This window comes from Papio anubis, chromosome 14 (assembly GCF_008728515.1).
Source record: "Papio anubis isolate 15944 chromosome 14, Panubis1.0, whole genome shotgun sequence".
In the NCBI taxonomy this organism is placed as follows: domain Eukaryota; kingdom Metazoa; phylum Chordata; class Mammalia; order Primates; family Cercopithecidae; genus Papio; species Papio anubis.
Genome location: NC_044989.1, coordinates 61,215,720 through 61,231,958, shown reverse-complemented (window position 1 = coordinate 61,231,958; position 16,239 = coordinate 61,215,720).

The window sequence follows — 16,239 nt, the reverse complement described above, 5'->3', positions numbered from 1 at the left end:
GAGGCTGCAGTGAGCCGAGATCACACCATTGCACTCCAAACTGGCGACAAAGTGAGACTCATCTCAAAAAAAAAAAAAAAAATCGGATTATCTATCTTTTTCTTATCGATTTGTAGACATTCTTTATGCATTCTGGATATGAGTATATCAGGTGGGTTCTTTGGGAAGCAAGTACCAATATGAAATTAACAATGCAAGAGATTTATCGGGAGTAACATCTATGAAAGATAAAGGGGAAAGAAAAAAGTTACAGGCAGGGAAAATCTTAAGATGCAGGTCTGACACTGGTGAAAAGAAATGGGAAAGGAAGGTAAATTTGGTAGAAAGAGAGTGAGATGAGAGTGCATCTTTGAGGAAGTCTCAGTAAATCCAGTGGGGAGCTCTAACACAAACACTGTGCACAGAGCTAGTGAGTCCTTATACTACCTCTGTGCTTATAATTGGCTAGGTGGCTCCGAGGAAATTTGTGGCCTTGGCTTGAAAGCTGAGGCAGATCCCCTCTAGAATGGAGATCTGAGCAGAGCACCTCTATGAATGCCACAGAGTTGTTATCAAATATATGCATTGCAAGTATCCTCTCCTAGTATGTGGCTTGCCTTTTCGTTATTTTGGAGAAGTTTTTAACTTAATTAAGTCTGATATATTTTCTTTGATAGTATTTTACATGTAATGTTAGAGAACTCTTCTTGGACTGAGGTTATGAAACTATTTTTGTATGTTTTCTAGTTTTATAATACTCAGTAATATTTAACGGAGGCTCTGAAAAACATCTGCTGAATTCTCTCTGTTCCACAGCTAAAGGCCCTGGCTTTGCAAACACACAGGCCTGGATTTGAATCTTAACTCATCCTAGATTGTTAGCTGTGAGACTCTGGGCAAGTCCCTTAGCCTCTCTGTGCCTGTTTGCTTATCTGTAAAATAGGGGTAGTAATATGGTACCTACCTCACAGGCTTCTTGTGAGGACTAATTGTGATCACTAATACAAAGTGCCTGACACAGGGAAAGCACTCAAAAATGTTGGCAGGTTTTTTTCCTGTTTTACTATAAAAATTATTGGGACCAGACATGGTGGCTCATGCCTGTAATCCTAGCACTTTGGGATGCAAAGGTGGGAGGATCACTTGAGCCAGGAGTTCAGGACCAGCCTGGACAACAAAGTGAGACACCATCTCTACAAAAGATTTTTTCTTTTTTTAATTAGTCGGGTGTGGTGGCACATACCTGTGGTTCCAGCTACTTGCAAGGCTGAGGAGGGAGGATTGCTTGAGCCTAGGAGGTCAAGGCTACAGTGAGCCATGATCCTTGCACTGCATTCCAGCCTGGGCAACAGAGTAAGACCCGTCTCAAAAAAAAAAAAAAAAAATTCAAATATACAGCCAAACTGAAAAATTTTTTCGGGGAACATGTGTATACCCATTAACTGGATTCCACCACTAACATTTTACTGCACTTGCCTTATCACCTGTTTATTTTTCCATCCCTCTGTCTATCCATTCATCTATCTGGTTTTTAAAAATGTATTTCAAAATAAGTTGCAGACACTGGTACTCTTCCCTCTGAATACGTGGACATGTATAACAGTGATTCTTACACTTTAATAACCACCAAAATGATTGTATTTGTTGGATTCAATGGTGTTCTCCCTCAGATAATTCTAGATAAATGGCCAAATTTCGTCTTTGATACCCCCTTTATCTGAGTTACCTGTCTTCCATTATGTAGTTTATGTAGATACTTTACATCAATTTAAGCCACACGGTTCTCTTACAAAAAATTAGACCTGATCGAGAGTACCCTGTAGTCCCAATTAGCGTACTACAAGTCACTGCCCAACTCTCTGTAGTGAGGAGGTGTCCTTCCACTATTAAGGACAAATAGCTGCAACAGCTGGGTTCGACCACTATAAGTGAATTTCACCAGTGCTGTTGGCCAAACCCCGCTCCTGCTCTCCTGTTTACTTACTGCATTAGTATTGTTTGAGATCTCTGAAACTCACTTACGTGATTTATAAGGTTGTAAAAGACAAAACTAAGGGCAAAACAAACAAAAAAACCATAAAGAATGAGAGTTGGGGCCAGGCGCGGTGGCTCACGCCTGTAATCCCAGCACTTTGGGAGGCTGAGGCGGGCAGATCACGAGGTCAGCAGATCGAGACCATCCTGGCTAACATGGTGAAACCCCGTCTCTACTAAAAATACAAAAAAATTAGCCGGACATGGTGGTGGATGCCTGTAGTCCCAGCTACTCGGGATGCTGAGGCAGGAGAATGGCATGAACCTGGGAGGCGGAGCTTGCAGTGAGCCGAGATCACGCCCCTACACTCCAGCCTGGGAGACAGAGCAAGACTCCATCTCAAAAAAAAAAAAAAAAAAAATGAGAGTCGGGTGTGGTGGCTCACCCATGTAATCCCAGCATTTGAGACTGAGACTTGAGACCAGGAATTGGAGACCAGCCTGGGCAGCATAGCGAGACCCCCATCTGTACAAAAAAAAAATCCAGATGTGGGGGCGTGTACCTGTAATATTAGCTACTTGAGAGGCTTAGGTGGGAGAATCACTTGAACCCAGGAGTTTGAGACTGCAGTGAGCTTTGAACACACCACTGCACTCCAGCCTGGATGACAGAGCAAGACCCTGTCTCTTAAAAAAATTTCATAAATAGTTTGGCATGTGGCAGCAGACCCAGATCCTGTCATCAGTTTTGCCTGCTGTCCCTCCTATCTAACACAAGTTCATGTGCTGCCATCTTTAAAGCACACTTTAGGGGAAAGGGATAGTCCCTAAAGTAAAAACTATACCTCTGAGGAAACCTGCACCACTCACCTATTTTCATTTAAGGAACTGAAACATAAGATTAATGAACACCCAGAGAAATGAAATCTTAGTACATAAAAACTCCAAAAAGCATTCATAAGATATCCATTGTTAAAAATTTTCTTGGCTGGGCGCGGCGGCTCACGCCTGTAATCTTGACACTTTGGGAGGCTGAGGCAGGAGGATTGCTTGATCCCAGGATTTCTAAACCAGCCTGGGCAACATAGCAAAACCCTGTCTCTATTTAAAAAAAAAAAAAAAAAATTGGCGGGTCGTGGTGGCTCACGCCTGTAATCCTAGCACTTTGGGAGGCCGAGGCGGGCATATCACTTGAGGTCAGGAGTTTGAAACCAGTTTGGCCATCATGGTGAAACCCCATCTCTACTAAAAATACAAAAAATTAGCGGGGCATGGTGGTGCATGCCTGTAATCCCAGCTACTCAGGAGACTGAGGCAGGAGAATCACTTGAACCTGGGAGGCAGAGATTGCAGTGAGCCGATCTCGTGCCACCGCACTCCAGCCTGGGCAACAAAGCAAGACTACATCTCAAAAAAAAAAAAAAATCTCTTTTTAATCTTTTATTTATATTGTGTAGGCCCTATACTGTGGTATGCTAGTTTTGCGTATATAGCACTGCTTAGAAGTATGACACAGTGTGCTGACTTGGGTTTCTCTAACTATAGTAATATCTGATGTGTCACAACCATGAGATCCAGTGATTACTTGTTCCGATTTAGAATTAACATTTTTCAGAACGAGTAATGAAGTCATCATCACCTTCAAGTCATATGGTGCCTCTTTTATGTCTCAACAGGAGAGAGTTCAATTTTAAGGTTGGAAGGAACCCTATAGATCATTTAGTTCATCTCCCTCGTTTTACACATGAGGAAAATGAGGCACGGAAAGTGTAAGTACCTTGCCCATGTTCATTAGCTAGTTAATTGTTGAGTTGAAACTTGAAACCAGACCTCCAGACTCTTTGTTTCTTTTTCACTGTGTCACATCACCTTTCGAAATATGACCTGAGATATAAAGCAATATAACTGGCAGCCATAATCTTACTAATAAAAATGCAAATATATGAAGGTTTAGCATTCACAGGCTCCATATCTTTTAAGACTCTCATGTCTTTTGCCAAAAATTCTCAATTAAATACCTGTATGGGAAAAGTAAAAATCAGTGCGTTTACTTTTTTAATTAAAGGCATTGACTGTGTCTTGTTCATCTTTTATTCCCTAGAGTGGCTAGTATAGTGCCTTGAGCATTGTAGATGCTCATTAAATGCCAAATAAAATATAAATTATTACACATTGAATCACTCCAGTATTGATTGGAGTGACAATGTATCACCACTGGGCATTGGATACCACCAAGAAAAAAAAAAAGAGACACAAGGCTCAACGCCTGCCCAAAGTGATAACTATGCCTGCAGAGAGGTATAATAGTGATTATATTAAGACAGGTATCAAAATCATGGATTAGTGTCATGAAAGCAGGCAAGCTGGGCCAACTGGTTACTAAGTTCATATGTATATTTTACTTATTTATTTTTAGATTGAGATGAGATTTCAGTATGTTGCCCAGGGCTGGTCTCAAACTCCTGGGCTCGAGCAGCCCTCCCACCTCAGCCTGCCAAAGTGCTGGGAATACAGGCATGAACCACTGCTCCCGGACCTAAATTCTTTAATAACATTCAAAGTCTTTGATTTTTTGCTAAAATATGTTTATTTTTAAATTACAACCTAAAAAAAATACACATATAAAACATTAAAGAAAGGCTGGGCATAGTGACTCACACCTGTAATCCCAGCACTTTGGGAGACCATGGTGGCAGGATCAGTTGAGGCCAGGGGTTCAAGACCAGCCTGGGCAACATAGTGAGACCCTGTCTCTATAAAACAAAACAAATAAACAAAATTAAATAAAGATTGGAGAAAAGAAGAAAACTCACCTATAATTCTACCTCAGTAATACAGACATCGCCTACATGCATGTGTGAGTATGTTTGTATGTGTTGTCTTTTAGAGCTTTTTCATATGCAGGCTTTGGTTTATTTCTTCTCCTATTACTTGATCATGGTAAAAAAAATTAAGGCAGAGAAAATGAAAGTCAAGTAAAATGACCAACCCTATGCAAAAAATAACCAAGAGTAATAATTTGGAGTATATCCTTGTGTAACTTTTATTGTATATTTTATATCACTATAGATCACATATATATAAACTTTGGTAGCCTGGATTTTTCTTTCATGCCATAGACTTTTTTTTTTCTTTTTAGAGACCAGCTGTCACCCTGCAATGGCACAGTCACAGCTCACTGTAGCTTCAAATTCCTGGGCTCAAGTGATTCTCCTGCTTCAGCGTCATGAGAAGCTGGGATTACAGGGACAAGCCACCATATCTGGCTAATTTTACAATTATTTTTGTAGAGATGGGGTCTCCCTATGCTCGCTGGGCTCGTCTCGAACTCCTGGATTAAAGCAGTCCTCCTGCTTTGACCTCCCATAGTGCTGAGGTTATAGGCATGAGCCATCGCGCCTGACCTGGATTTTATACTGAGCACTATAAGGAAGGAGGTTGTCTAGAGAATAGATACCCTAGGAAACTGAGAATGGTTCCAAGGCTTGTAGGTCATAATCAGCTTAAAGAACAGATTTTATGTAACCAGGGAGTTGAAAAATTGGAAAAATAGGAAATTATGAGCAGGAGGTTGGGCTTTCTAAGTTATTGCATAAAAAAACCAGGCTTATATTTAGATATCTAATACCATTGAGATTGAAGACAAGCATGACTTTCATGTAATAATAGTTACGGCAAGCTATCAAAAAGTCTAATGAGATTTAAAATATATTAAACCTAATTTTGGATATTCCAGATGAAATATTTTCATTTTCTTTTCTTTTCTTTCTTTCTTTTTTTTTTTTTTTTTTGAGACAAAATCTCACTCTGTCGCCAGACTGGAGTGCTGTGACGTGATCTCAGCTTGCTGCAACCTCTGACTCCCTGGTTCAAGCAATTCTCCTGCCTCAGGCTCCCGAGTAGCTGAGATTACAGGCACGCGCCACCATGCCCAGCTTATTTTTTTTTATTTTTTATTTTTAGTAGAGACAGAGTTTCACTGTGCTGGCCAGGATGGTCTCAATCTCCTGACCTCGTGATCCGCCTGCCCCTGCCTCCTAAAGTGCTGGGATTACAGGCTTTGGGAGCCACCACACCCAGCTGAAATGTTTTCATTTTCACAGTAAATGTGTACATCTTTATTTTTACTTAGTGCTTAACTAAAAGTGATAAATCAGGTTGGGTGTGGTGGCTAATGCCTGTAATCCCAGCACTTTGGGAGGCCGAGGCAGGGAGATCACTTGAGGTCAGGAGTTTGAGACCAGCCTGGCCAGCCTGGTAAAACCCTATCTCTACCAAAAATATAAAAAATTAGCCAGGTGTGGTGGTGCGTGCCTGTAATCCCAGCTACTTGGGAGGCTGAGGCAGGATAATTGCTTGAACCCGGGAGGCGGAGGTTGCAGTGAGCCAAGATCGTGCCACTGCCCTCCAGCCTGGGCAACAGAGCGAGACTCCATCTCAAAAAAAAAAAAAAGGTGATAGATCAATATTATAAATAATAAACTTATACTTTCCTATTATTGAGTATATTTTGAATATATTTTTTTGCCTTAGACTTTTGAAACAATCTTGGTCACATTACTTATTATTATTTATTTTTTTGAGACAGAGTCTCACTCTGTTGTCCAGGCTGGAGTGCAGTGGCACAATCTTGGCTCACTGCAACCTCCACCTCCCGGATTTAAGTGATTTTCAATACCTCAGCCTCCTGAGTAGCTGGGACTACAGGCAGGTGCCATCTCGCCTAGCTAATTTTTGTATTTTTTGTAGAGACGGGTTTTCACCATGTTGGCCAGGCTGGTCTCAAACTCCTGACCTCAGGTGATGTGCCTGCCTTGGCCTCCCAAAGTTCTGGGATTCCGTGTGCAGCCTGGAATAGGTTTTTGCTATGGTTTGAATGTGTCCCTCAAAATTCATGTGTTGGAAGCCTAATTCCCAATGTGATAATATTAAGAGGTGGGGCCTTTAAGAGATGATTAAGTCATAAGGGTGGTGCCTTTATGGATGGGATTAGGGCCCTTATAAAAAGACTCGGGCCGGGCGCGGTGGCTCACGCCTGTAATCCCAGCACTTTGGGAGGCCGAGACGGGTGGATCACGAGGTCAGGAGATCGAGACCATCCTGGCTAATACGGTGAAACCCCGTCTCTACTAAAAAATACAAAAAACTAGCCGGGCGAGGTGGCGGGCGCCTATAGTCCCAGCTACTCGGGAGGCTGAGGCAGGAGAATGGCGTGAACCCAGGAGGCAGAGGTTGCAGTGAGCTGAGATCCGGCCCCTGCACTCCAGCCTGGGCGACAAAGCGAGACTCCGTCTCAAAAAAAAAAAAAAAAAAAAGACTCAAGGTTGAAAGGGGAGCTCTCTTGCACTCTTACATGTGATGACATGCCAAGAAGGTCCTTGCAAGATGTCAGCACCTTGATCTTGGACTTCCTAGCCTCCAGAACTATGAGACAATTAATTTCTGTTCTTTATAAATTACTCAAAGTCTCCAATATTCTGTTATAGCGGCTCAAATGAACTGAAATAGTTTTTTTGTTTTGTTTTTTTCCCACTCATAAAAAGGGACACTCAGGAATTCACTAGACTTTGCTGTGTCTGCATGTGACAAGTAAACCACAGAAGCCATTTTAAGACAATGAGTTAAAAATAAAGCCACCATGGGCTGGGTGCAGTGGCTCACGCCTGTAATCTCAGCACTTTAGGAGGCCAAGGCAGGCAGATCACTTGAGGCCAGGAGTTCAAGACCAGCCTGGTCAACATGGCGAAACCCCATTTCTACTAAAAATACAAAAATTAGCCAGGCCTGGTGGTGCGCACCTGTAATCCCAGCTACTTGGGAGGCTGAGGCACGAGAATCACTTGAACCTGGGAGGTACAGGTTGCAGTGAGCCAAGATCATGCTACTGCATTCCAGCCTGGGTGACAGAGTGAGACCCTTTCTCAAAAAGTAAAAATAAAGCCACCATGCTGAAGATGTTAGAGCAGAAAGAACTGGAAGGAATCTGAGTTTTTGGTGACATGATTAGCTGCTGAATTAGAACCATCCTACCTCAGACTCTTTGTTATATGATATAACACATTTACATTATGATTTAAATCAGTTGAGTTTCCTGTTATTTGCAGCCCAAAATAAGAGAGATCCAACTATCCCTAAAAGAGAGACTCAGCCTGGCTGAGGTCTGAGCTCCTGAAAAATGGTCTCCACCATGTATTTCCTTAAACTGAGCATTTAATTCTATCAATCTTCAGACATAGTACTTTAATTTTCACTTCCTGTATTACACTTAACAGTTACCGTATGCGTACTGTTGCTCAAGACCACTGGCGGATTCAGAAATAGAACATAGTGCCTAGGTCAAAATGGAAGTTTACAACTTTAATGAAGCCCTTTGACAGAGTACAGGAAATCAAAGTCAACCAAACAGGAAGTAGATAGAGCAGAACAGAGCAGCCGGAAATATTTGGGCCTGGCACAAGAATTGGTCTATATAGAGAACACCTATAAAACAAACAAAATATTTAGAGCTGAAATCTTTAAATTTGTAAACACTTAAAGGGGATCATTTAAAGAAGAAGAAAAACAAGGAAGTAAACGGAAGACAGAAATGTCTCTTGCCAGAGTACTTATTGCGTAAACCAAAGAATGTTTCTGCACAGCTTGTAGCAGTTTTAAAACATTATTTAACTTAATTAATTAATTTCTTTTCAAGGCAGGGTATTGCACTATCTCCCAGGCAGGAGAGCAGTGGTGCAATCACTGCTCACTGCAGCCTCCACCTTGTGGGCTCAAGCAGTCCTCCCACCTTAGCCCCCCAAGTAGCTGGGACCACATTAGGTGCACGCCACTAGGCCCAGCTAATTTTAGTTTTAAAACATACCTGCAAATTCCTTGATCTTCCCCCCATGAAGAGGTGAACTTTGTGGCCCTCCCTTTGATTTTGGGCCAAACATTAGTGATTCATTGACCAGTAGGGTATGGCAGAAATGATTCTGTGTGACCTTCTGGACTCAGTCAAAAAAGGTGGTACAGATTCTCCCTGGTTCTCTGTACCCCGCATTAGAGCCTTGAGCCACTGTCTAAGAAGCATTACTACCCTGAGACCACCATGCTGCTAGGAAGCACAAATTAACTCATGTAAACAGATCACATGGAGAGGCCCTGACATCCCAAGCTCTCCCAATGCCTGCTCTTCCATCTACTGCCACTGCATGTGAGACGTTAAGTCAGAACCACCGAGTGGAGCTCTTCCTGAATTCCTGACCCACAGAAACCATGAGATAATAAAATGATTGTTGTTGTTTTAAGCCACTAAGCTTTGGGGTGGATTGTTATGCAGCAATAGATAACCGGAACAGTAGATGAGGTGATTTAAATGCTATGGCTCTTTAATAAGTAAGGAAAGAACTCAAGGACCCATTAAAAGTCATTATAACTAATTACTATAACCATCAAGATGAAGTGGTAGCTTCCAGTCAGAGGACCTGTTAGCAATAATAAAAGCAAATGATTATTGGTGAGGCCAAGCATGGTTTAAAAAAAAAAAATCTCGATTCTGAAAGAACAAAGAACACTTTAGTTAAAATGAAATATTTAAATACTATGCCATATTTCTCAAGGGCAATTTGTGCAAGCAATTTTCTTTTTACCACTTTTTCTCCCCATTTCAGAGATTCATATTATCTATAAGCTATAACAGATATTTGGGCTGATTCCTGACATATCATAACTTAGCAACTCAAAAAGCTACAAGCTGGGAGATTGAGGACTCCTATGCACTGAGTACCACTTTCTTGGCCTTTGGATATTCAATCGTTTAACATTTCTGTAAGGGAAATGTAGCCAGTGGGACCCTATCTGTGGGATAAATTTCGTGATGGAAAAGATAGGATGTCAGAAGTGTCAAAGACTCCTAAGACTCACACAGTATTGATTCTTGTTTTAAAGTATTAAAAGAATATAAATAAAAATTAAGAGCAGTCAAAGCAAATACAGAAAAGTAACATGGAAAATGTATATGTAATGTCCAGAGTGGGCAAATCCATACACAGAAAGTAGATGAGTGATTGCCTGGGGCCGGGGGTACATGGGGTCTGACTACTAAGGAATTTCTTTATGGAGTGCTGAAAATGTTCTAAAATTAATTGTAATGATGGTTGTAAAACTGAATTTACTAATATCCATTAAATTGTGTACTTTAAGTGCATGAACTGCACGGATGAATTTCATGATGTGTGAATTATATCTCAATAAAGCTGCTATAAAAAAAGTAACTGGAAAATTATATAAGATGAAAACAGATTAAAAAATAGATCCTTTTTATCATAATAAAAATGTTTCTACTGATGCTTAGAAATTCCCTGGCTATATGAGTAGGTGAAACAGATTCCTCTAGAGAAGAGTTCAGCAAACTTTTTCTCTAATAGGCCACATAGAAAATACTTTGTAGCCTGGGCAACATAGCAAGACCCCATCTCTACAAAAAAAATTTTTTAATTAGCTGGGTATGGTCACCTGTGCCTGTAGTCCTAGCTACTTGGGAGGCTGAGGTGGGAGGATTCCTTGAACTCAGGAACTGGAGGTTATAGTAAGCTATAATCAGTGCCACTGCACTCCAGCCTGGGCAACAGAGACTCTGTCTCTATTTTTTAAAAAAGAAAATATTTTAGGATTTATGGGTGTGTTAGTCCATTCTCACACTGCTACTAAAGACATACCTGAGACTGGGTAATTTATAAAGGAAAGAGGCTTAATTGACTCACAGTTCAGTATGGCTGGAGAAGCCTCAGGAAACCTACAATCATGGCAGAAGGAGAAGCAAATACATCCTTCTTCACATGGAGTCAGGAAGGAGAAGTGCTAAGCAAAGGGGGAAAAACCCCCTATAAAACCATCAGATCTGTGAGAACTCACTATCGTGAGAACATCCTGGGGCTAACTGTCCCCATGATTCAATTACCTCCCACTGGGTTCCTCTACAACAGATGGGCATTATGGGAAGTACAGTTCGAGAAGAGATTTGGGTAAGGACATGGACAAACTATATCCGTGGGCCAAGAGGCAAAATTGTGGATACTACATAGGTCCTCATATAACAAGAGAAAACAAACTTCTGCACATTTTTAATTGATGAAATTAAAAATGTAACAATAATTGGGTACAATTTTTTGTAATAGAAGTCTGCTAATGAGAAGACAGATTCCTTTTCCGGGGATAACATTTTGCTTAACTGATGTTTAAAGTTGGTGTTTCCTATCATCAGATTGACTGCAAATGTTATTCTGAAAAAAATAATTCCTAGTTCACGGGTCATACAAAATCAGGCAGTGGGCTGGATTTGGCCCATGGGCTATAGTTTGCCACCCTGTGCTCTAAAGGAATAAATTCCTAAAGGTTGATACATTCATTTCTTAGGGCTTCTGTAACAAAGTATCACAAACTAAGTGGCTTGAAATAACAGAAATGTATTGTCTCACAGTTCTAGAGGCCAAAAGCCTTAAAGCTAAGTGTTGGCAAGGCCTTTCCCCTCCAAAGGCTCTAGAGGAGGATGCTTCCTTTCCTCTTCCAGCTTTTAGTAGCCTCAGGTGTTCCTTGGCTTGTTGCAGCACAGCTCAAATCTCTGCCTCTGTCTTTATATGGTCTTCTTCCCTCTGTGTCTGTATCTGTGTTTTGTCTCATCTTATTCTAAGAACACCAGTCATATACTAATTCAGTATGATCTCTTTTTTTTTTTTTTTTTGAGACGGAGTCTTGCTCTGTCTCCCAGGCTGGAGTGCAGTGGCGCAATCTCGGCTCACTGCAACCTCAGCCTCCTGGGTTCAAGTGATTCTCCTGCCTCAGCCTCCCGAGTAGCTGGGATTACAGGTGTCTGCCACTGCTAATTTTTGTATTTTTTAATAGAGATGGGGCTTTGCCATGTTGGCCAGGCTGGTCTCGAGCTCCGACCTCAGGTGATCCCCCACCTTGGCCTTCCAAACTGCTGGGATTACAAGTGTGAGCCACCACTCCTGGCCTGATCTCATCTTAACTAACTATATCTGAGATTCTAGAGATCTCAGTTTGTTTCTTTGGTTTGTTTCCACTTTAAAACTTTTTAAAACAATATAATGTATAAAGATTCTAGTAACACCCACCACTCCCAAAAGAAGAAAATGATAAAGCTCACAAATTCGAAATCCATCCCTGTTTGTGCCATCAGAATCTGGGACGTCTCAGTAGGGTAAGGTTTGGAGGTTTTATGGATTGTCTTATGTGCACCAGAAGGGTAGCTAGAAACATCAGGCCACACCTGTAATTTAACTTTCTTGAGAGGGAGGGGATAAACTCTTGAAAGCAGAGATGCCTTTAAACCTGTGAGACTGTTGTGTATGCTGTATTTCCCAGTAGACCGTGGACAGGTGGGAGCAGCACAGTTGTCTCAAGGATTTCCTCTTTATGACTGAGACTTCAATGGTTAAAATTTGAAAAAAAAAAGAGAATTTCCTCTTTAATGATTTTATCTTCAACTGAGCAATTTTAGTGTTCAAAGGAGTACTTTGCAGTCATAAAATCATGAACTGTTCACATTGGAAGAAACCTCCCTTCCTCTAGCTTAACAGATGAAGAAACTGAGGCTCAAAGTGAAAAAACTATGGGCTCAAGATCATTCATTCATTCAACAGATGTGTTTAAACAACCACCACAAGGCAGGCTATGTACTAGGCCCTGAGACCTAGAAGTGAACAAAGTGGACACAGTTCCAATTCAGAAGGAGCTTCAAGTCTACAGGAGATACAAAGTGACCACATATCGATAATGGTGACAAGTGTTACACAGGACAAGTGCAGGAGCTGGAGCCCAGGCAAGGAATGAAAGGGCCGGACTGGAGATGTGGGAGCTGATAGAGCTTTCTGGGCAGATGGAACTGGAATGGAATGTTTGATGTTCTGAGGTGGAGAGGAGTAAGGCGTTTCAAGGAATCGAGAAGGCCAGTGTGTCTGGAGTGCCGTTTGTGAAGACGATTTAGTTCTTCATGAGGCAGGCCAAGGGTAAGATCCTGAAGGGCCTTTTAAGCTATGGTGAGCCCTTGGACTTTATCCTTAAAAAAACTTTTTTTTTTCCTCTTACTCTCCCTCCCAATGGAGTTTATCGTATGACCAGTTGGGAGCCCTAAAAGCTTCTAAGCAGAAGACTATCATGCTCAGATTTGATTTTAAAACATGCAAAAGGCCTTGGATACTGATTAAAGAATGGTTGAGAGGTCAGGGAAGAAGAAAGCTGAACTCATAGGACTATAAGTTAATACTATGTCCAGGCAAGAGTTGATGATGGCTTGTACTAGGGTATAGCTATGATGGTGGAGAGAAGTGGATGGATTGGATAAATGATCTGTTCATAGGATCTACCATATCTGAAAAATTAATATATATAAGGGTGAAAAAAAAGGTGTCAAGAATGACTTTCAGGTTTGGGGCATGAGCAGCGGTATGGAGAGTGGTACCATGGAATGAAACAGGAAACACTGGAGGAGCCCCAGGTTTGAGGGTAGAAAGAGGAAGATTATGAGTTTGCTGTGAGTATGATCAATGAGGAGCCTGTGGAACAACAAGACAGCTGCCCATATGGGTCTAAAACTGGAGATACACAATTGAGAGTGGTTGTTGGGATGTAAGGGAACCAGTGAATGATGTCCCATACATTCTGAGTGCCGAAGCAGCTGAGAACTAGATACCGATCTTGGGAATCAAAAATCTCAATTTTTTTATTGGTTAAACTGGATTATAGAATGTATCTTATATCTGTAGACAAAATTGGGCTTTTTAATATCTTCTCCTTCAATTTCACCTATTGGCCCCTGATACAGTTTAGATGTCCGCTTCAAATCTTATGTTGAGATGTAATCCCCAGGGTTGGAGGGAGGCCTGATGGGAGGTATGTGGGTCATGGGGGTGGCTCCCTCAAGGCTTGGTGCTGTCCTCCCCATAGTGAGTGAGTTCTCAGGACATCTGGTGGTTTGAAAGTGTGTGGCACCACCCCTCCCCTCCACTCCATCCCCATGCACTCCTATTTCCTCCATGTGATGTGCCTGCTCCTGCTTCCCCTTCCACGGTGAGTAAAAGCTTCCTGAGGCCTCCCTAGAAGCAGATGCCAGCACTGTACAGCCTGCAGAACTGTGAGCCAATGAAACCTCTTTTCTTATACATTACCTAGTCTCCAGTATTTATAGGAACACAGGAGTGGCCTAATACAGCCCCCATTTGCAGAACAGAACCTGGCCCAGCAAGATTGTGTTATGTAGGAGAGAGGACTGGGTGCCTGGTGCAGGGGCACCAACCCAGAGAGGAAGGGAGAGGAGAGGAGAGAGAGGCACTCAACTGTCTGTGAGTCACCCACTTTGGGAAGGACTGAGTGTTCCAACAGGAAACAGATGGTACATTCAAAGTGGAACCTGAAGAGAGTTTAGCAAAGGGACACCACCTTTAACCATGTCCACACCTTGTGGAGGTGTGGGCAAGGTTAAAAGTACCAACAGGGTATGCAGATGTATTCAGGAACTAGATACTAGAAAGTTCTAGTAGGGACAAGGGGCGGGAGCTGTTACTGTAACTCAGTGGGAGCTGTTGCCAAGGCAGGCAGAGATGCTGCTCAACAGGAATGTGGCAGAGGAAAGAAGCCAGAACCAAAACTGACTGGCCAGGTGTGAGGGTGGGCTGTGAGGGGAGGTAAATATCATCCTGTCTACTCACTCTTCCCCCCTTATAACTCCCTCCTATCGATGAAACCCACCAGAAACCAGAGGACTGTCATGAGTAGGGAATGTAGTCTGCAGCAGTCAGCCTGCCTGGGCACATAGCAGGGCAGAGAAGGGTGGAGAGTGGACCATTCAAAAATTGCCTGCATGGGTAATGAGGGCTGGAGAGAGGACAAGAGGCATCACTCTGCTGTCCTACCACTGAACTTCCCTGAGGTGAGCACTGGAGACCTGCTACCCTGCTCCCATTTTATAAGGCTGACCTCCACCTCTCTCTCCATAAAATCCATTGCCCTTTTGAATTCTTTCTTCAACCACTCATGGGTAGTTAGCCTTTGTTCCAAAAAGGCTGTGAAGTGGGAGCAGAACCATTCTTTAATTAAATTATCAATACCTACTGCACCGTGGGGTGAAAATTCATCACTGTCCTATTTCTTAATCTCATATGTCCTCAGCTGTAGCATCCAGTTGGCTCACCAGAAGATATGAAGTAGATCAAATAATAGAAATGTGTGACAATATGCTGTCTGACAATGATACAATGCCAGTAACATGGAAATGTCCTAAATAACCTACTTTTATTACAGTATTTCATTGATTCTAAGATGTCCATGTTCATTTTCTTCCCCCACATTTTTTTTTTTTAAGAGACTAGGTCTTGCTATGTTGCCCAGGCTGGTCTTGAACTCCTGGGCTCAAGATATTGTCCCACCTCAGCCTCCCAAGTAACTGGGATTGCAGGCACCCACCACCATACCTGGCAATTTTTCATATTTTAACCTCTCTGAAATTGGTGTTCATATTATAGTCTCATCATCCAGGCTGCAGTTATGATGGAGTTGTCATTGTCTGCACATGTGTATTAGAACTTTAAGAACAGATACCAGCAGCTTGGAAGAAAATACTGCAGACAGAACGAAGCACTCTGCTATAAAATGCTCTATCATCAGTGCTCTTGGTGACACAGAGAGTGACACTGAGATGCACACAGGCCATTCTGAATTAAAAAGTGATTCAGAAAGCAAGTAGATGAGTGGTTGCAGGGGCTGGGGGAGCAGGAGGAGTAGAATGGGGAGTGACTGCTAATAGATAACAGGGTTTCTTTGGGGAGTGATAGAAGTGTTCTGGAATATTCCCTTGAAGGATTTTAATAAAGAAATCAAGAGAAATGTTCTAGAATAGATAGTGGTGACAGTTGTACAACTTCGTGAATGCACTAAAAACACTGAATTGTACACTTTAAAGGGATGTATTTTATGGTGTGTGAATTATATCCTGGTTTTCAAAAAGTGATTCAGAACATGGGGAAAAGCCAGGTAATGAGCACATGAGAACTCTATACTTATTGTGAATCCAAAATTATTTCAAAATACAAAACTTAAAAAAACTTTTGGAATATCATCCAAAATTGAGGTCCTATATAGAAAAATCTGTATTCAGAGTATGTTACAGGCTTGTGTGAACTATGTCTTAGGGGGGAAAAAGACATTCAATAAAAACTTGTCCAACTTTCAGCTAGGCGTGGTGGCTCATACCTGTAATCCCAGCACTTTGGGAGGCCGAGGCGTGTGGATCAT